General features: G+C 40.7%; 1 protein-coding gene across 3 annotated transcripts in view; it reads right to left on the bottom strand.

The window, feature by feature from the left end:
* LNX1 (ligand of numb-protein X 1) overlaps positions 1-19,222 on the bottom strand; it is a 179,135-nt gene that overhangs the window by 121,047 nt on the left and 38,866 nt on the right. The window lies entirely within an intron of this gene.

Below are 19,222 nucleotides of genomic sequence, written 5' to 3'. Positions count from 1 at the left end.
AGTAGAAATTCCTATTCCCCACTGCCTTATTCTGTGTCCCTCTTCTCCTGATACCAGAAACCCTTTGGTTCCATGGGTTCGAACATTGTACTGCTTCGGTGGGTTATGGTTGGTCGTTGGGTGAGTAGGTTAGTGGCTTGGCTGGGGGAGGGGTGGAGGAAGAGGAATCAGTGAGAGGGGGAGGGGCAGAAGAGGAAAGGAAGGAAGTCTTGATTCTGTTCTCTTGGCCTCAACTTTGGGCTCAGCCAATCATCCAAGACCTTGTGAAACCACCAGGGAGGGAAGAAGGAGCAAAACTGGTCAAGGGCACCGGCTGCAGGGCGGACTCTGCATACTTCACCAGGAGGAGAGCGGGCTCCTCTCCCCCAGCCATCCCAGACGGCACACCACCTTCCCCACCTGGGACCCGGGTGCACTGTGAAGAGAATGAAAATCTTTAAAACAAAACAAAACAAAACAAAACAAAAAACTCCCATGCATATTTTTCTCCAACAGAAACTAAGGTTGGTGTGGCCTCTCCTTCAGTGTTAACAAGAAGAGGCAAACCCTTTTCCATGCGGGTCATTCAGGAAAAGTACCAGTCCCTCAGCTTATTCTCAACTGAGAAACAAAAGCAAAACACAGGCTTCTTCTTCACTTGGATAGGGTGTCCCCTGCGCCCTGAGAAGGGCAGGGCGAGCCACCAACATGATGAATCATCTAGAAGGCTCAACCTCTGACACTCTTGGGTCTACCTGCCTTCCCTGTGTGTCAATCATGCCTTACGTTTTTCTAGGGCCTCCAAGTCTGTCCCCAGAGAGAATGGAATCACAGACAGATTTTTTCTGTGTGTTTTTGATTTTGTTTTTGTTTTTTTGATGGGGGAGCTATGTGTTTTGGGGGGCCAGGGGAGAGCTTGTAGGAAGTGACAGTGCATGATGCTTTATCCAAAGGCCTCCTGGCTATGGGCTTTACTTGCTGGATTCACAAACACTTGGCCTTCTGTAAGGATGGCCTGATGAATAAAAATTAAGAACAAGAGTTGAGGCAGGAGGGGAATTTGCTCCCTGGTGTGGTTGTATTAAATGAAGAGAAAGAGAAAAAAGTAGATACATTTTACACAATCAGCCATCCTCAGTGAGGTGCATCTTGCTATACCAAGATTTAGAACAATCTCTAAAGGTGAAAAAAAAATCAATATGGGCTTCCTTATTCCATTAGGGCTGTGACATTATGAAGGAAATGATATTTCTAAACGATTGGTGAAGAGATTTAAATAATAAGCATAAAAAGCTGACATCGAATAAGTGCTTACTGGGGGCTACTTACAGTTCTAAGCACATTTTACAACAGTCCTAGATGTTAGGTACTATTTGCATTTAAAGCTGGGAAATCCAAGGCATAGGAAGGCTGAGAACTTACGGGCAGCCCAGCCAGCAAGTAGCTGGCCCAGAGCAGTTTTAGCCAGTGGAAAGAAAGGGAGGAGAGTTTCTGATTTCATGCTCACCAGGCAACCTCTTGGACACTAACTAAATTTCTAACCCCTCCTCTATTCAGAAGGAAGTTATCTTGTGGAAGTAGCCCTGGGGGTGTGTGTAAGTTTCTGGGAAGAAGTGTCTTCAGCTGCAAATGAGTTATTAATCTGGTTTCTACGTAGACTATATGTGTACAGAACATATATACATATGCAAATATAGGCATATATAACAGATGCACGTATTTATGCATATAGTAATGAGGAAACACACTCTGAATGCATTACTTGACATCACTGTTTGGAAACCTGTCAAACCCACCCCAGGAATGGAAGATCAACTTGAGGGGCCTCATCAGAATGATCAATTGTAAATCTCAATAGTATCTTCTAGGGTGATTTCTCTGTAAAAATCCAACAGTCTATACCTTTAAAATCGGAACATCTCATCAGGACAGCCTTAAGAACACAGAACTACCTACAACTGGATAATATGAGACCATGTAAAGTTAAGTTCCAGTACGAACCACAGCCACGATGGGTGGTTGAGCCTGGCTTGGCAAATACCTACATGCACAATGTTCCATTCTTCCCCCTACACACCAGACAGGGGACCCACTAGTCCTTGCTGAACCACCATGGCACCCTTTAGCTGAGAGGTAACCTCAGAATCGTCAAGATGAAAGTCCAAAGACGGTGTAACTTCTAGGTCTTGTTTCACAGAAGGTGGAGGGATAATCGGGAAAGGAACAGAGTGGTGTTGGCTGGTGCCATCGGGGAAGACTTCATGGAGAAGTCTGATGGATTGGCAAGATGGTGGGAAGGGCACACAGTTCCAGACGTGGTGGCAGTGTAGATGGGGGCAGGGATTATCGCAGCCTGTGTGTGTTGAGGAGGAAGCGGTGGTGGGCGAGCAGAGGGAGGCCAGGGAAGAAGATCCATGGCATGCTCAGTTTGGACAGGTAAGGTGGGACCAAATTCTGAAGACCCTCAAGGACTGACTGCTTCGGGTCTTTACTGTGTTACTGGCTACTACTCTCAAGATGAATAAGCAGCTTTTTTAATTGGAGGAAAAAAGGAAGAAAGAAATTCAACATCTTGAGCATGGAGTAATTTATTAAGAGTGACAACGTTTTAAGAAACCAACTGAAAAATCCACCCTTAAGTACAGGAAACAAACAGGTGGTTGCCAGAGGAGAGGTGTGGGAGGGGGATGGGTGTGAAACCGAAAAAGGGGATCAAGAGTACACTTCTCCAGGAAAAATAAAGAATGACCATGTCTTCAGTGCGGAGGTAAATCTCTAGGAGATGCCATTTTGGCTACCTTATGATCTTCAGAGACACGCCTCCTCTGCAGTCCTTATATACTATAAATACGGTCGTCTGGAGGGACAGGTGGAATGCATTAGAAATCTCTCTGAACTCAAGGTTGGGCCTGTCCTAGTTAACCAGCCAGCTCACTTGGGCTTTTTGGTTAGCTTGAATTCTTTTATGTATCCTGACAGGGAAATCTAAGTGGGGAAAGAAGGTCTGGTTTCAAAGCTCTTTCCTTCTCGATCAACACAATGAAGGTTGGCATTCTCAAGGATTCCTCCTGGCAATGAACCTATTGCTAAGAGCATGCCTCGTGATTCCTCAGAATTACTTTGCCCCTGTTTGCTTCTTTTTTTTTTTTTTATGGCATATTTGTAGAGTTGTCTCAGATGACTAAATGCCACAACAAAACACAGTCCATGTGATTTTAATATACACATCTCAAGAAAAAGCCACTTTGGCTGCAAGTACCTGGTGTTATGAGATGGAATTGGCTGTATACATTCCATCATCTTGGCCTCAGGTTTTTTTTGTTTTTGTTTTTGTTTTTTTTAACTAGCTTAACCCCAAATCTTTCATTGGCTAATTACAAGTGCTTAGCATGAAGCAAATAAGCAGATCCTACAAAGGCAATTATAGAAAATAATAGTAATAATCACAGCAATCAGCAGCTGTGATAGATGTTGTCTGGTTCTGTGTATGTGGAGGAGAATGTGGTTCTCTCAAGAAACTCATGGCCTGGGTATTGCCTGCTGTGCAGATGAGCTTCTAGAACATTTTATGGATCTACAGTTTAGGAGCAGACAGTTTCTACTTTGTGTGCTTTTTGGGGAGGAGAGAGTACCTCAGCTATTGGACTTGGCACCTAGTTTGTGAACTTGGCCTACATTTGTGGCCAGTACCCTCTCTGCTCTAGCACACATACACAGAAGGACTTCGTTGTTGCGGTCTCTGTAATTATCACAAGGCCTATATTCCATACCTGTAAGTATCTTTATGTTTCTATGACTCCATTCCTGTGTAAACCAAATGGGTTAGTCTATGTTTTGGTGATGGTTGTCACTATGTTTTGGTGATGGTTGTCATGTCTTTGTTTCTTTATTGGTTCCTTCTTTTACAGTTATATTGATTGACCCAATGCCATATATCAAAGATATAAAATATCTCTTCTCCTTGTTAACTTTGGCCTCGTTCTAAGGGCTTCCATGTCCTTGTAGATGACCCCTCAAGCATCCTTGACCTCCTCAACTATGAGGACATTTACATTTGCTCCTCTTAAGCTGCCAGTTCTTCTTCTTCTTCTTCTTCTTTTTAAAGATTTTATTGATTCATTTGAGAGAGCGAGTACAAGCAGGGGGGAGGAGAGAGAGAGGGAGAAGCAGACTGCTCCCTGAGCAGGGAGCCAGATCTGGGGCTTGATCCCAGGACCTGGAGATCATGACCTGAGCTGAAGGCAGAAGCTTAACCATTTGAATCACCCAGGTGCTCGTACGCTGCCGGTTCTTAGGGCCACCCCTTGGATCTTCTTATTACCTCCAAATTTTCCATTTCAGAAAATCTGAGAATGTTGTTCTCTGCTGTATTCTCAATCATTCAGGTTTTCACTCCCTTCCTCAATCTTTGCCTTCTTCTCTGCACTGATGGTGGTCCCTGGTGCCTGGAGAGGGCCCACGGATATCTGCTCTGTACCGTTTTTCACTTCCAGCTTATCTAGCCCAGATTCCATTTCTGTGCCAGCATCTTCAATTTCCTACTGACCTGGTGGGACCATGGGGCTAGCCTTCTTTCTTCCCATAAGCCTGAAGCCTGGCACCACTATTTAGGGATGTCCTACGGTGCCTGCTGTACTCTTCGCTCTCCTTGGTACTCCTGGTTAGGGTCTCTTCCTTCCCTCTCGGTGGTCACCCCCGCCTTCAGTTCATTCTCCTTGACTGACGCCCCAGGCGTTTCAGGATCTGGTCTCTGCTTGCCCATCAAAACTCATCAACATCTTATCTTTCTCATCCACAGAACACCATCCACCTTCCACCTTGCCCAAGTCACCCTGTGTCAGAGAGGAGTAATGCCTCCCACCCCCATTTCCACAGGAAAGTGGTTTCCAAAGCAAACCCCGGCCAGCTCCACACTCCAACTCTGGGAGTCCCTGACTGGGGAAATGGGAAAGAAAAGCCAGGTAAGCTCACTTTTGCTCCTCCCTTTCCTGTCTTGGGAGTGAGCCGGACTTTCCCTGTGCCATGCCATGCTCTGAGTCCTCTCTGGGCATGCTTCCTTTTGAGAAACTGCCACTGCCAGGTCTGCTCTGTCCTGGGATCTTCAAGTTCTGTTTTCCCTTGTTCCAGGTGCTGGTCTCCAGGTTAGAATCACCATTTAAAAGGTGGGTTTTTTTTCTAAATATTTTATTTATTTATTTATTTGACAGAGATCACAAGTAGGCAGAGAGACAGAGAGAGAGAGAGGAGGAAGCAGGCTCCCTGTTGAGCAGAGAGTCCGATGCGGGGCTCAATCTCAGGACCCTGGGATCATGACCTGAGCCGAAGGCAAAGGCTTTAACCCACTGAGCCAGGCACCTCTAGAAGGTGGTATTCTTGCCTCCATAATTACTCTTTTGAATTTTCTCAAATTATCCCAAACCCAGATGGGGAAGAGGCACTGTTTACCACGGTTCTCCTTAGCTATCCCAAATCCTGTTTGTGGTTCCCCTAGTTATCTGCATCTCTCACTTCCAGGCTTTTACCCAGGTGATACCCCAATATTTATTGTGCATTTACCATTGCCTGGATTGACGATATGCACTTTATCTGTGTTCTCTTACCAGATCCTGGCAGAAATCCTAGGAACTAACTCTACTTAACAGATGAAGAAACTGTCTCTGAGAGGTGATGTAACTTGTCTGACATGCCCAGCTGATTACAGCCAGACCTGAGACTCAGGTAAACTCCTCCCTCAGTCTGGGAAACTCCTTCTCCACCCACAGGGCTCAGCTCAAATGCCATCTTCTTTACAGAACCTTCTGTGACCTCCCCAAGGTCTGTGCCTGTCCCATGCTGGCCACACTACTTCAGCAAGTGTTTCACGGATTGCCACTTTTAAAAGATCGTCTCCTCTCTAGACAGCCAGGTAAGGAACACGGCTTTTCATAGACCCTCAGGACTCAGCCAGGGCTGGGAGGGAACTTAGCCCAATCCCTGTGAAAAAGATTAGTTAAAAGAACTAAAGATGAATATAAAACAAAGGGAGGCGGTGGAGTGGGTTGGGGGGTAGATGAAGAAACTCACATCAAGTTAAATCTTGAGGATGCCCTTCCTTCTCGCAGCAGTCTAGGCCTGTTGACTTCGGGAAGGGAACAGATTTTAACCCACTGAAGTGTTATAGTAGTCCTACCACAGTCTAGATTCATTATTCACTCATTCATTCTTTCACTTGCTTATTCAACAAATTTATTAAATACCACTAACATACGAGTCGATGACAAGGATAAGAAGAAACTATTTTCAGGAACTCATAGTCAAAGGACAAGTGGAGTTTAAGACCAATGATTAAACAATCAAAGGTGGAAATTGTCATAATAGAGGAGTGGCCACAGGTGCAATTGCATGAAGGAGGGAATGGGCTTGTTTCTTCTTGTTTGAAGGCTCCAAGTTGTTAAAAAGCACTTGCCCGACTTTGCCCAGCTAGTAAATGGCAGAGCCAATATTGGAGTGTAGTTCTTCTTGATTTTAGGGCTCATCATCTTCCCAGGTGCCCACACAGCCTTATCTGGGCCCTTAGCTATGTAGAGGGCCCCCAAGAACAGGATCTTAACCTGCTTCTAGAATCTAAATGTGTCACCCCAGAGAATCTGGCCTTTTACAGCTTTACAGTCTTCATATGGTAGGGGTGGGTTCTCTGAGAAGGTAGAAAGACTAATTACTTCTCATATATGGTCTCAGAGTTTCATGACCACAGTCAGAACTGCTGGCACCTTGGGAAGAATCTGAAAAAGACCTATTCTCTGCAGGTGACAGAAATATCTGTAGATATTTGTATCTGTAGGATTGAAATTCCTTTAAGGTGGAGTCAGTCTACTTCTGTAAGCCATTCTTAAAGATCCCCACCTCAAACTTCATAAAGTTTTTAAGCCTCTGGTGTAATCTTATTTTGTTTTTTGTGCCATCAGTCCTAAGTGGAGAAAAAATTACCATCTCCTCACCACAACCCTCCAATATATTTGCTGTCTTTTCTGCTGTCTTATAGAGTCCAGGCCCAAGAGACTGACCTCTTCAAACTTTTTCCTGAGGGAGTTAAAAATTCATAATAACTAGTAACATAAAGACTTACATATACACACACAAAAAAAATGCCCCAGTGAGATGGAGTGGAAAAGCGAAATCAAGAGGGGAGTCGTCTTGCTGGCCTTGTCAGGTGTGATAAACACAGAGGAAACCAACTTTTGGGGTGGGGAAATATTTTCCTTCCTAATGAACTTCCACTTCTGTCCAAGAAAGAGCAGGTCCTCAAAAATGGAGATCATTGCCAAGAAGCCTGTCCTTTAGTTCTCTTAAGTCAAAGAATATAAGAAAGAGACTATCATGAACACCACTCACCATTCATGAGGAGATGGCCTCTTGGTCAGATTCTGACTAACAGAGTCTCAGCAAAGGAAAGTTCATTTGACTTTTCTCGAATCATGAGCAGCTGAAGATGCTCCTTTTCAACTTGGATGATGAACCTGGCTGGGTGCCTTTTCAGGCCTGCCTTAGAGCTGATTTCCATGGCTCCCTGTCACACCCCCATGACAAGGTGCCTGCAGTAAAAAAGGGTAGACTTCTTGGTGGTCATGAAGCCATAATGAGGTGGAGCAGTGGACCTGGGCTTGGTTGATGAGGAGGGAAGTCTTCCCCATGTCCAGTTCTGGGAACTCTGCAGCGGGAGCTGCCATCTCCTCCCAAAGTCAGCTTGAAAGCTGCACTTCCAGTCTGAAGTTCAGATAATCACAGAGTAATGAATACTTTAACCTACTGTCCTTTGACAATTATGGGAACGTGGGGTTGTTATGGTCATGGACCTTTTGTGGAGTCCCCCATTACTGAGTAGCTCAACTAATCCTGAGTTGGAACTGTTGACTTCAGCTGCAGCCGAGGGGCCAGAGTATAGGTAGAGAGCAGGAAATCATTCCCCCTTGGATGTGAGAATGTCTGAGAAGAGGTCTGCATTTCACATTCAAATCCATTCAGCCCAGTTCACTGAGAATTTATGGAGAGTTAAGAGCCAGGAGCTGTGTTATTAACAAATCTGGGTTAATAGAGGCCCTAGATGTCCAAGTTCCTTGTTTGTACTGTCTTAATTTGAGGCTTTGTCAGTATCAGTGCTGGCCATCACCTCAGGGTGGCCAGGCTGGTTCTTCTGGTTCAGGTTGTCCCCCTGAAGTGGTGCGGTCCGTTTGGCAAGAAGAGAGGCCACCCTTCCTGCCAAATCCCACTTTCTCTGAGTTGCCCCAGGAGGTGGACTAGAAGTGCAGCTTTGACATGTCCTGTCACAGGCATACTCACACCCCCAGGTTAGATGACTCTCACTAAGGTATCTCTCCAGGGTGGCCAGTCCTTCTAGGTGACTTGGCTGCACCTGGATCAACACTGTTCATGTTCCATCTGCCCATTGAACTTGCAGCTCTGACTACAGTGTGAGTGTGGCAGCAAGCCAGGTGTACCGTGAGAGGCTCATTCTTCAATGTCATGTAGCTGCGAAATTTTGGCAGAGGGATAGCTGTGGTGCTAGGGTGTACCTTCCTCATCCCTGCCCCTAGGGCCTGCTGCATGCACCAACTGATTTGAACTTGAAGTTGAAAGAAGCTCTGTGATGTTTCTGGTCTACCTTAACTCATTTCAATGTAGCAAGGTATCTTCTCCAGGATAAAGGAGCCATGAACCACACACCAGGAGTCACTGACGAGTCAGACCCAAAAGTCAGTCATCTCAAAGCCAAACTCTTTAAACAGATTGCCATTCTTTCTCCCCGTACCCTATCTCCTCTCCCACAAATCTCCCCATTCTATAGAATCTGTACACCATCTACCCTCTTTATCCTTGCTTAAATGGCTAGCTTCTGTTAGTACCATCTTCCTCCCCTGGAAATGATCACATGAGATTTCATAGAAAAGCAAAAGTGGATCCTCATCAGGAAGTCTTAAGATTCTAGTAGTCGATGGAAAGAGGGACAGAATGAGAAATAAAAATCAGGTTCTGCCAAAGCACATGCCAAAAGTTATGGAAATGAAATTAACTTCGGAAGTGATCCAGGGGTAAATCCAAATGTAACAAGTGAGTTCTGCTGTCTGTGATTCTGATACAGCCATGAGGGAGTTTGTCTGGACACTGAGAGAAACAGATGCCAAGATATGATGAAACATGCAAGACTTTATTAGGTATAATACCTATGTGGGTGATAATGAAATGGGAGCTGGAGAAAGGTTGGGAGAGCACATGAAGAAGTATAATGATGTCTTTGTTGAATGAATGCATGATAAACAAGGTTCAGTTCGGAAAGGGAAAGAGAAAAGAAACATTTGGTCACAAAATGATGTGAATTTCCAAAGTTGCTATTAGGTTATAGGTAAGGGAGATACTCAGCTGGTGTCCATCATGTGGCTGTACCAGGTATTTACTCCTGACACCTTGTCTGACTGGTCTGGTCTATTATTGGTTGATGCCTGTGGTGTACTGATTTTTAATATTTTGAAAATGAACTCTAGTTACATGGGCTATCATACTGCCTGGAATATTTGGCAATGGTTTCACAAATGGAAAATTGTTTTCTGATGGCCTTTTCACTGCAACATAGGGCTGTCATACATATTAACAATTCATATAGATGGTGGTGGTTGAGAAACAAAGGGAACTGCGAAAACTCATTTGTTGTTCTCTGAATTTGTTGGAGAGTGGTTTATCAGATTTATGGTATGTCCATTCAGAGTTGTCCATGGGCTGCTAGTTTTTATTCTGTTCTTCCTGGGAAGGAATGTATATTACTCTTTTCTATTGGCTCACTAAAAATCTACTAGCAACTACAGCTGGTGCACTCTTTATTTATTCTTTTATCATAAGCACAGTATCCCTTCCTTAAATAGGAAAATATTTGACAAAAAAATGAACTGAGGCCATGAAAAGTGACTGGTCATTTAAGTTTTTACACTCACAAAATGCTGAACTAATGAGGGAATACTGGTGAAATTTCTAGACTTACAAGCCTAGTAGACAAGAGGCAGAACTAGCAGAGCCCATGCCAATATGGGAGTGTGGAGGCAGGAAGAAGCAAGAGAAAGTGACCCAAGAGTTCACAGAGATTGGTGAGGACTGAATTCTCACAGGCAGTGGTATTGGGGTTCAGGCCAAGTTTAACTAGATCTCCGAAAAACATCTGATATCTGGAATACACTTAGACTAGCTAGATATGTTTGTTTTTTTTTGTAACCAAAAGTGAATTATGACTATCAGTCCAAAGACTGAGACAGAGTGACTTGTTTTTCATATAATGAAATAGAAAGTAAATTCCCCTAGACTAAGGATATGTGTTCGTGTCTTGGGTGGGGTTGAACTTCTTGGGTAGGGAGGGGGCTCTATGGTCAGCACGGTCTCTGCTTGAGATTTTCTCTCTATCTCCGTTTGCCCTTCCCCTTGGTCTTTCTCTGTCTCTCTGTCTCTCTGTCTCTCTCTCTCTCTCTAAGAAATAAATAAATAAATCTTTAAAGTAAAAATAAAAATTAACTCCCCTTCTAGATTAATAAAGTGACTAGTTTTCCAACAGAGGGTACAAACTCTTTCTCAGTGTTCTAGTCATTGCTTCTATTCTCCTTTGTGGTAATGACACCATCCTCCCACTAAAACACATACTCTTACTAGCACTGGAAGCACTATCTCTGTGTCACCTTTGGAATGGCTCCTTTAGGAAGCGGTTTTTTTTTTTTTTAATTTTTTAAAGATTTTTATTTATTTATTTGAGAGACAGAGATCACAAGCAGGCAGAGAGGCAGGCAGTGGCGGGGTTGGGGAGAAGCAGGCTCCCTGCTGAGCAGAGAGCCCGATGCAGGGCTTGATACCAGGACCCTGAGATCATGACCTGAGCAGAAGGCAGAGGCTTAACCCACTGAGCCACCCAGGCACCCTAGGAAGCTGTTTTTGATGACCTGATACAACCATGAGATCTGTTTCCTTCCCAGACTGTCACAGCGATCCAAAGTTACACACAGCCCTCTTCCTTCTTCTGTACCCAGGGCCTGCAGGAAAGAAAGGCTAGAATTCCCTCCCTCTTCTTGTGGCAGGCAAAGACAGAAATGAGGTTAGGCTAGAGACCAGAAAACACAAGAAATTCAGACTGGAGATATCCTGCCTTTAAGAATGTTCAAACTTTTGAAAATCAGGAAAAAGGAAAAGTAAAAAAAAAAAAAATCAAATCCATAATAAGCAAATTGGAGAGAAAAAATAGGATGAAGTATGTCCACCAACATTCTGAATGAAGAACATGGCATTTACTTCCCATTTTTTCAGAGCTGTGCAGACTCAGCCAAGTTACCAATGATGTCCCTATTGTCTGATCCATGATGATTCTCAGTCCTAATCTACTACTTTCCCCTTTTACCCTACTCCAGCCACACTGGCTTCCTTGCTTTCCCTTGTACAGACCAAGCATACCTCTATCTTACAACTTGGTATTGGCTATTCTTTCTGCCTAGAATACTCTTCCTCCAGATGTCCACATGGCCAGACCCTTCCCTCCTTTAATTTTTACTCAAATATCTCCTTCTCAACAAGACCTAGAAGGATGACTCTATTTATAGTTACAAACCTCTCTGCTGCATTCCCAATCCTTTATACTGTGCACTTTTATTTTATTCCATGGCATTTAGGACTTCCAAAGTGCTTTGTAAATTGCTTATTTATTGTGCATATGGTTTATTGTCTTTCTACTCCCATAGACTTCCTTGAGGGCAGGGATCTTTGTTTTATACACCAATGTCTAAAAGAGTCTAGGCCATAGTAAGGTGCTCAGTAAATATTTGCTGAATAAGTAAATAGCAAAGGCTTTCAAACACAAAATTCAACTAAATTCTATCAATGTGATGAAATAAGGGCAGGAAAAGAGGCAACTGCAGAGATGAAAAGGTCGGAAATAGTATATTAACATCAGCAAAAATGGTATTGAAATCTAAAATCATTAAGCAAGGCAAAAAAAAAAAAGATTTTATAAGGAGGATATCACAGTCCTAAGCTAGTTTGCACTAAATACCAAAGTATGCATCAAATATCAGACATCTAACTATATAAAACAAACACTGTTAGAAATAGAACAACAACTTGATTTTGAAAAATATATAATTCTGGTGGGTATCTTCGGGATGTCATCCCCAGAATGACTTTGGAATTGTGGCCACAAAATCAGACCAAAAAGGATATGCAAAATTAATGAGAGGTAATTTAATGATCTAGTAAGATTTGTTGACAGAATATTAAAATAATTGAGAATAGAACCAAATAACAAAAAAGATGAGTTGACTTTAAACAAGTGTTAAAACAACTTCTCCCTCCTCTCAACCCTTGGATGGTTTGCATGACTCATCAGAGTGTTAAGGGAGAATCCAGGAAACCTGGACTGTAAAAGCACTGCAAGACTTGGGAGTTCCATTAACCTAGTGAAGTGGAAACTGAAAAGAGTTAAGGGCTATGCCCAAAAATTGATTAGCATAACTCCTCTCATATTCAGATAATCAATGATTGAAAGCATTCATTACCAATAGACAGGAACCACAAGAACTCTTAAAGGAATTTCTTTAGGGAGAAGGAATATGAGACAGAAACTTGGATTTACATGTTTGAAAAAAAAGGCACTGGAAATGGCAAAAATAAATGGACTGTGGAAGTCAACAAATATAACACAATTACATATTAAATATATATATATTAAATATTCTAGTGCTAGAAGGAGTCACAAGGCCCACCCAAATTTAAAGGGATGGAAAAATAGTTTCTAACTCTTGATGGAAAGTAGTGAGCTTACACTGAAATCATATGGGATGGGAATTGTGGTATGGTAGCTATCTTCAACAGATATTTTGCATAACTAAGAAGAAATTTTAATATATCACCTTTATACTACATATAATATACGTGATTTATTTATTTATTTATTTATAATATTTTATTTATTTATTTGACAGAGATCATAAGAAAGGGAAGCATCTGCCTTCAGCTCAGGTCATGATCCCGGGGTCTTGGAATCGAGCTGCATGTCAGGCTCTCTGCTCAGCAGGGAGCCTGATTCCCCACACCCCCAGCTTCCCTCTCTTATGATATCTGTTCCACAGAGAGCCCAGATGTGAGATTTGATCCCAGGACCCTGGATCATGACCTGAACCAAAGGCAAAGGCTTAACCCATTGAGCCACCCAGGTGCCCCAATATATACGATATATTTAATATATTACCTTTATAGCACATAACTTATGGTGCAGGTTTTAAGGAAATTTAATAAATTAAGTTATAAAAGTGCCATAAGAAGGAACTGTATTTTTACTAGATTTATGCATTAAGTAATATTTGTCAATTAATCTTAAAATTTCAGTAAATGGGTTTCTCTTAAAATGTTAAAATCTGGGAAGAGCATCACTCACAACCTAAGAAAAAGCAAAAGCAGAATAATCTCACAGTTACAACTTTTCTGGGGTCCATTAAAGGGCTGAGGTTGTAGGGCAACCAACTAGCCTGAAATCCAAGAAAAAATAGACACCTCCAAGGAGAAATATGAGTACTAGTTAATATGAAGCAGAGTATGAAAGTAAGGCAGATTTTTCCATAAAATCAGGTAAGAAACCTCCTGCTAAAATTTGTAAAGAATTTCTAAAGTCAAGCTTGGACTATCATGAAAGCATAGAAATCCTGGGAGTAGCAGATAAAAGGAGAATTCACATTCAATCACAGAATCACAGCAGGCACTCATGAGAAAGATTGGGGCAGGGTGGAAGATGAGAGAAAGCCTTCCTAATGGTTCAGATCTGTGGAGGGAGGATGAGAAAGTCAGCAGACTTCTCAACAGAAACCATGAAAGCCAAAGGGTATGGAGGAACACCTTTCAAATACTGAAAAGGAAATTCTGTAAAACCAAATTTCTATACTCAATGAAAATCCTTTCAAATGAAGGGAAATTAGACTTTTTCAGATAATCAATGATTGAAATAATTCATTACCAATAGACAGGAACCACAAGAACTCTTAAAGGAATTTCTTTAGGGAGAAGGAATATGAGACAGAAACTTGGATTTACACTTTTTGTTTGTTTGTTTGTTTTAAAAAGGCACTGGAAATGGTAAAAATAAATGGACTGTGGAAGAACAAATTTAACACAATTTTGGGAGTACACATGTCAAATCCAATCTGATTTCACAGGCTATTTTTCCTTGCCCAAATTACCCTGAAGAAAATTTAGCATTCTAAAGTTTAATCAGAATGGTTATTTATGTGCTATGTGGGAGAAAAGGAAACTTAGTTAAGGAAGAATGAGATTGGGTCCAAGTTTATAAAAGGGCAAAATTTTTTATTTAAGTGTGTTCAAGTGTAAAACAAAAAATCAGTGAGGATAAGAAAAATCCAAAAAGATGCAATTTGAAAGTACATAGTTAGGGGCACCTGGGTGGCACAGTTGGTTAAATGTTCATACTTTGGTTTTGGCTCACGTCATGATCATAAGGTCCTGGGATCAAGCCCTGCTTGGGCTCTAGGCTCAGTGCTGAGTCTACTTCAGATTCTCTCTCCCTCTGCCAACACACTACCCCCAGCTCTCTTGCTCTCTCTCAAATAAATAAATAAATAAATAAAATCTTTAAAAGTTACAAAAATTTTTTTTAGAGAATATATACAGCATGTATTGCATGGAGCACTGGGTGTGGTGCAAAACTTATCACTTTAATAATTTAAAATTTAATTAAAAAGAAAATAGCACCAGAATACTGTTTTAACTCACAAGCCATCTTCAAAAGCACCAAAAAGTTTATATTAACTTGATATCTCTTTGGACTGTATTGGACAATTCTGCAGAAAGAAAGCAGTAAGGACATAGATGAATTGATTATTTTTATTTCTATAACAAGTAACATAGCATTTCCTATGTGCTAATTTCTATTCTAAATACTTTACAAATATTAAATAATGTAATCCTCAAAAGAACTCTATGAAGTAGACACCATTATCATTCATATCTTACAGATATGCTCATAGTCATATGGTAAAGTGAAGATTAGAAAGTAGACAAATATTCTCTAAAGTCTTTGCTTTCTCTAAACTCTATGCCATGCTGCCTCCCAACACTATCTTAGGGCAAAACCCTACATTCCTGAAACAGAAAACTTTTGTATGTCTGTGAAACATTTATAAACACTTAAACCTGGCTACAAAGAAAACTTCAGCAAATTCAGAGTAAAAATGTTATAGGTTGTGTGGTCTGATCCTAATTTACTAAGAAAAGAAATATTTAAAAATGACCGAAAACTCGACAACAGAAATTAAGAAACACTTATATGACAATTGGCTTAAAGAAATCAAAGAGAAATCATTGACAATCTTGAAAGCCACAAAAAGGGAACTTTATTGTACACTCTACAGCTCTAGAAGATTGTATAAAAATTTTTTAGTCAAAATGTTGTCCCTGTGAAAGAATGAAGATAAGAGATAAAGAAAGTAAAGCCACATTCTAAGAAATTATAACAAAAACCAAGTGATTAATAAAGTTAAAATCTTAAATTAATGAAGTAGAAAGAAAAAAGTAAATATGTAAATAAATTCAAAATCTTGTTATATTAAAAATGTATACATTTACTAAATAAGCTTGGTTTTTTAAAAAGCAAAATTATAAAAGTTTGGGAAATAGAAAGAACAGATTAAAATTATTACAAGTATTAAAAGAGCATATAATATGAAATTTTATGGCAGCAAATTTTAAAATTGGAATAAACATTGGAAAAGAAAAGGAAAAAGTATCTATTTTTTTTACAGATGACATGACTGTAAACCTAGAAAACCCAAAGGAATCTAGTAAAAAATCTCCCAGAATTAAGAAGAGAATTTGGTAAAGTAGATGGGACCAAAACTACAAACGAAACAAAACATCAGTAGCTTTTCTTTATTCTGGCAATAAGAATAGGAATGAAAGAAATCCATTTAAAACAAAAGAAAAAGAAACCCTTGTGAAATATTTAGTAATAGATATACCCAAAAAAAAGAGAAATAAACAACAAAATCATACTAAAATATGTAAGAGGAGAAATGAAGAAATGGAAAGATGTACCAAATTCTTGGATGAGAAGACTCAATGCCATAAAAATTCCCCCAGATTTCAACAATGGGATATTTTTTGTGTTTGTTTTTGGTAATTGGGTAAAGTGATTATAAAGTTTCTAGAGAAAAATAAATACCAAAGACAAAACAAGTAATTTTGGAAAAATAGAGATGGGAAAGGGGACTTCAGTTAATTAAACCCTCTATGAAGCCAGTATGCTCAAACCAGAAATTTATTGGGTCCTAATTTTATGGCACATCCAACAATATGGTACAAAAATACAAATGAAAAATATAAAGATAAATTAAAACTCTTGCAAGAAAATCTAGTAGATTATGCATACTATATTGAGCAGGAAAAATTTTCTGATGAAAACTGAGAAGTCAAAAGCTATAAGAGAAAAGACAGATGTATTTAATTATAATAATTATAATTATTAAGGCAAAAGTATAAAATATCCATTGACTGTAACAGTTTTGAAGAAATATATATATAATGCAGATAATATATTTAATTTTTATAATACACAAAGATTAGAATTTGACAAGTGAAACAAGAACAAACCAATAGGAAAACAGGTAAAGCATATGAATGAGTAATACTCAGAAAAGCAAATCCAAATGCCAAGAAACATGCAAATAGCCTCTAATTCATCACAAGGGAAGGGACTGCAAAGTAAACTAAAATGAGAAGTCAGATTGCCTAAAATTTAAAAGATCTGTAACACTTATTACTGGCAGGGGTATAGGAAAGGGAGTCTTTCATTCAGTGTGAATAGAGTGAGAAATCATATAGCCAGGGCACCTGGTTGGCTCAGTCAGTTCAGCGCCCTACTCCTGATTTCAGCTTAGGTTGTGATCTTGGGGTTGTGGGATCAAGGCCTGCATTGGGCTCTGTGTTGGTCATGGAGCCTGCTTGAGATTCTCTCTCTCCCTCTCCCTCTGCCCCTCTGCCTACTCCCTTTAAAAAAATTAATTAAAGAGATGATATAACCTCTTGGGGAAGCAGTATGGTGATCTGTATTAAAATTTACAATACATATACTCTTCAGGCCAGCCGTCCTTTTCCTAAGAACCTCTCAAGGAGAAATGAAGTCACTGGGCCAGAAAGGTTCATATAAAGGTATCTTTTGGAGGGTGAGGGTTTTTTTTTTCTTTCTTCAAATTATTTGTAAAAGCTACAATGTGTTTCTAGGAATAGGGGAATGATAAAACTAACTGTGGAGTAGCCATATGATGGAACCATGCAGACATTAAGCAGAATAATTCAGAGCTGTTGACAGGAAGAACTTTAGAAGGTGTTGTTGACTGAGTAAAGCACAATGCAGGGGAAAAATGTGTACTATGTGTACTGTGGCTCTAGATTTGTAAAATAAACAATGATCAGATAGCACTTGTATGTGTGTGTGTCCATGGGTATATTATTATATAGCCATTGGTAAAAATAGGAAAGATACATATTAGACTATTACTATGGGTTATCTGGGTAGGCGGGTGGGTTGGGAATTGGTATGTGTGGAATAGAAAAGGAGGTGTCAAGCCAATAAGCAGAAAACTAAAAGACCACCCACACATGACCACACACCTGTACCAATGCGTGAACTGAATCACACACGTGTATTTGTGAAAATGTTACATGTATGCTGTGCAGATACGAAGAATTCACCTGGCCCATTTGAGGGACTCTGCCTCGCAGATAACTTCTTCCTGTCCAGGAAAATCTGCGATTCCACTAATATTCCTGCACCAACACATTCTCCAGGCAAGAGTTTCTGATTCTGGGATTTCCATATTTAATTCTAAGACTTCCCCTACTATCATGTACTATTTTGTCTCAGAAGTAGCACTCAGAAAGTCTCCAACAATCTTCTAGAAATGGATATCCTTTGGAGTTTCTACCTCTATTCTTTCTTGTCCATATTTCCTCTCTTGACTGCTGGGTTAACCTTTCTAGGTAAAGGGGATCACACAATTCTGGGCAGAAGGCGAAGGGTTCCACCACGGGTACCTGGGAAAATGGCCAATCCTTCAGGTCATACATCTTAGAATTATAGACTTGTCTAAATTGTGAACTTCCTCAGGATCCAATATGAAGTAAGACACACACAAGAAGCCAACAACTAACTTGAGATAGCTTCAGTCAGCCCATGCTGTTTACTGTTCATGAGTCCCTTGTCTCCTTGTGTTTATAAAATGTTTACTAGTTTTACATTCCACCCTCACATCTGTCTGCCTCTTTGAGCCTCCTTGTGGTAGAGCAATTTCCTTCACTTCAAAGGATGCCCCAGGTGCAGGGAGGACTCTAGGGGTGTGTCCCCGCCTCAGAATCTGGCTCCTTTTCTCTACTAAAACATGTACTCTCTTCATCTTATCCCAAGTTGACTTTGGGAGCCATTCCTAAATTCATTCATCTGTTTTGGACTCTGAGAGTGAGACAGAAATGAAGTTCTCCTGTTTCCTCAAATCACTGACCAATTTTGTCATGATACTTCAAACTGATTAACTGCAGGGAGAAACAGGAGGTCAACATGCAACTACACAGAAATGGCCACAATTTAAAGAGTGGTAAATGGGTTGTGGTAAGATTACTATGATGATGGCCTCCGATGAATTATGGAGAAATTTAAAAATCATTGTTATAATCTATATTATTATTATTCTTCTTTAAAATTCAGCAGTAGTTAACTGATGCTGTGCAATGTGATATACTTCTCCCAGCTTGAAGTTGGGGCCATTTCTCCACCCCCTGTGAACTTGCCTGTGCTGGCCCCAGACTCTGTGGGAGTCCCAGAGCCTAGGCATTGAGAGGCTTTGCAGCTTTCCCTCTTGCTCTCTTGGAACATTGAGATGGCCATGCTGCAAAGGAGCTCAGGCCAGCCTACTGGAGAAGGAGAGTTTTGGGGAAGAAAAGAGGCTCTTGCCAATATCCAGCACCAACTCCCACACACGTGAGTGAGGCTATCTTGGCCCTTCCAGCTAAGGACAGTCTCATTAGTGATCCCAGACAAAGCCTGCAGAGGAATGGATCAGTCAACCCCCAGGAATATGAGAAGTAATAAATGGTGGTTGTTTCAGTCACTGGGTTTTGAAGTGGTTCATCATCTAGCAATAGTTGATGAATATAGAAGCTTGGGCACTTTAATTCAGTATCTATCCTTTCT

The sequence above is a fragment of the Mustela lutreola genome, chromosome 1 (genome assembly GCF_030435805.1).
Source record: "Mustela lutreola isolate mMusLut2 chromosome 1, mMusLut2.pri, whole genome shotgun sequence".
NCBI lineage: Eukaryota > Metazoa > Chordata > Mammalia > Carnivora > Mustelidae > Mustela > Mustela lutreola.
Note: the sequence above shows the minus strand (reverse complement) of the source record. Positions and strands in the feature narration are given on the sequence as shown.